Here is a 3,171-nt window from a genome sequence, read left to right as displayed (position 1 = left end):
CCCCAGCCCCCCAACCATCTGGCTACACAGGAAAGAGACAGAGCCTTTTTTGTCTCCTCTCAATGTCAGCCTGAGGGCAGGGCTGGACCAGTGCTCACCCAGAGCAGGCAAGCAATGGCTTAGGGGAGCATGCCCTGTGAGGGGCCCCTGGGATGCTGAAGGAATGAGACCCACCTTGACTTGCAATGGGATGATACAGACATTTGATAAAGCACTCTAACCTAAAGCACTGTAGTCTGATACCACATCCATCCAGGGTTAGCTTAGAGTGAGAACTGCCATTTTTAAAGTTCTCTATGTACTGTGAATGTCTGTTTTGTTATGACTGTAGAGCACTTTGTGCGTGTTTATTGCATGATAAGTGTAACATCTATACCTAGTCATAAAAGATGGAATAGTCCCACTCACCCTTTCTTAGCAGCTTTGGTTTTGCAGGGCTAACAGATGTAAGACATGTCAAGGAAGGGATTTCAAAGCATCTAAAGAAGCAAGAATATAGTGACCACCAAACATCAAAGAGACTAGTGCTCCCTAACTCCCTTACTTGCTTCTGAAGATTCCCTAAAAGCTTGTTTTATCCACTGCCTTCAAAAAAGGACTGAATACACTCAGGGAGTAGGAGGGTAACATTGTTTCATGATCACCTTTTCAGAGTGCAATTCCACTTTAAGTGAGTACAGCAACTAGTTGTCTCTGAAGTTGCTTGGTAGAAAGGAAAGAAAATAGGGCTATAGATATGTCTTGTTTCTGCTCCTCCCCAGCCTTTTTGAGTGGCTAGTGCACAAGGCATGCACCTGTGTTTGGCAACTGGATGAAGAACTCAAATAAGGAAGACCCTTTGGAGACTCCTCATCCACATAGGGGCAGCCAGAGAAAGTATTTATTATGCAATTTACAGTGGTGACTAATCTTTCTTAGATGAGGGCAGTGCTCTATGATGCTAGGCACTGCACAAATATGCTAACAGACAGTCCATGGTTTATGAGTTTTTACCAGGGGAACTGAAGCAAATTATGCCCAAGGAAATTATGCCCAAGAAATTAGGTGGTCATTAGGGCATTAGCTTGAGATGCCAGGGTTTAATTACTGGCTTTGCCCCAGGCACTGAACAAGTCTCACTCTGTATCTTAGTTCTCCATCTGTAAAACAGAGATGACAATATTTCATAGTGCTGTGAAGGTAAATGTATTAAAGATTCTGGGACTCGCTAATAATGTGTTAGAGGGGGTGGACTGACATATAGCTAAAATGAAGAAAGAAGGAAGTCTGACAGGAAATCTTCTGACTTCCAGTCCACTGCCTTAACCTCAAGACCCTCCTTAGCTTTGTGGTGATTATTTCATAGCCAATCAATCCTATGTAATGATTATTTTATTGACAGAGGGGCTCAAGCTTAGGCTGTTTCTAAGGGTGAATTTAAATTTCTGAAAAAGCTTTTCTCAGGTTTGTCCCCTTTTCAATAGGAAAATGAGAATGTCACAACTGAGTAGTAGACTCCCATTCCACGCTCAGGATATTCTCTTGTATGTGAAAGCTTCCCTATTGATACTGCTTCAGGAATAGACAAACAGACTGCAATAAGGAGAACTATGCAAACACCCCTAAAAGCCATCTACTAAGCTATTTTCAGGGTGGGGAGAAAGGAAAATAATAATAATGCAACTTTCAATTTTCTAACAGGGACAGTTGGCAACATTGCTTTTTTCCAATTAAGATGATAGCATCTGGCCTACTGTAATCCTTAAGGTTGTAAACTGTGTCATGTTGCCCTGTTCAGAGTGGATTCATCAGTCAGCTGGCTGTAATTTATCTGATTAAAAAGAAATGCACTGGCTATAATTTTACTGTAGGGTGGTTGTTTTTTTTTTCATTTCACATGCACTGTGGGAAATAATTTACTTAAGGCACTGGACTGAAAAACAAAACAACCCCCGCCCCCCACCCCCTCACCCCCGTAAAATTAAGGTTTTCTCTCCCTGTACTCCCCCCTCCCCTTATTCAGGCAAACCTAATATAAAAGGGTTTAGCAAGGGATATAATCATTTTATAGTAAATTTTGTCACCCTCTGGATTAGATTATTATATGGTGGAGCTTAGTCACAGAGGCTAGCTGCAGTATACTAAGAGAGTCTTGCAGTTTTAAGAGAAGCAGCAGCAGCATGGAAGATGAAACTGGATGCCAGCTGCCACTGAAACTGGTAGGATAGAAGGGAGAAGAAGGGAAAAGGGAATCAGAAATGCAGACATCCTCAGCAGCAGCAGCAGCAAGAGGGGATTAAGCAGGAACAATTTCAATGAAGCTGAGAGGAAGTGAAATGAATTTCACTGGCTTCAATTGCCTCAGTCCTTTCTCTGGCATCTATCACAACCCCTGAATTAGAAATCTCCAAGTAATGCACTAATGCGGTTATCCTGTGAGCACACAATAGCAGCTGCAAAGTGGGAGTCAGACATTCAGGAGGCAGGGTTTGGTGGTGGATGGGATGCATTTGCGCTGCCTGTTTGACATGCTGAGTCTCTGTGGTACAAATGGCTGAATAGGGGATTCTCATTGCTATAAATATGCCCTAGAAACTACTAATAATGTTAATGTGTGTGTAGTACTGTGACATTTTTAACACTTTGCAGTGACATCTTTTAAGCTTTGTGTTCAGGAAGTTCAGAAGTGTAGTTCAGTTTGGAAAACTGGCCAAAATTTTGGATGCATTTATATTTACAAACCTGTAGACAAAAAAGAAAGAAAGAAAGAAAGAAAGACTTTTTAACTTTTAAGAGACATTTATTCCCGGGTGGGTGACACTCGGAGCTAGTAATGAGCATGTACAGGTACGCCCGGATATCTGGGCCTCATGGACAAGGCCTGGGCTCATGGCCTGCAAGGCCTGCCCGTACACTCTAAACTAACAAAACAACACACACACACACACCCCCCCACAAAAAACCACAAACGAACATTCGGACTATATTCACTTTTTTACAGTCCTGCCAGCGGGGGACACCCATGAGGCCTCAGGGGTCGCCCCGCATGAACCAAAGTCCAAGGCCTCGGCCCCTCTTGAGGCGTCCCTGCAGCTTGAGCAGCTGGTGGTCTCACAGCACGAGGACCAGGCGTCCCGCCTCGACTCGGCACAGCGCCCCCTCGAGGGCCCAGCGCTCCTCAAAGGCGGGCAC

This window comes from Alligator sinensis, unplaced genomic scaffold, assembly GCF_000455745.1.
Source record: "Alligator sinensis unplaced genomic scaffold, ASM45574v1 scaffold188_1, whole genome shotgun sequence".
Lineage (NCBI taxonomy): Eukaryota > Metazoa > Chordata > Crocodylia > Alligatoridae > Alligator > Alligator sinensis.
Note: the sequence above shows the minus strand (reverse complement) of the source record.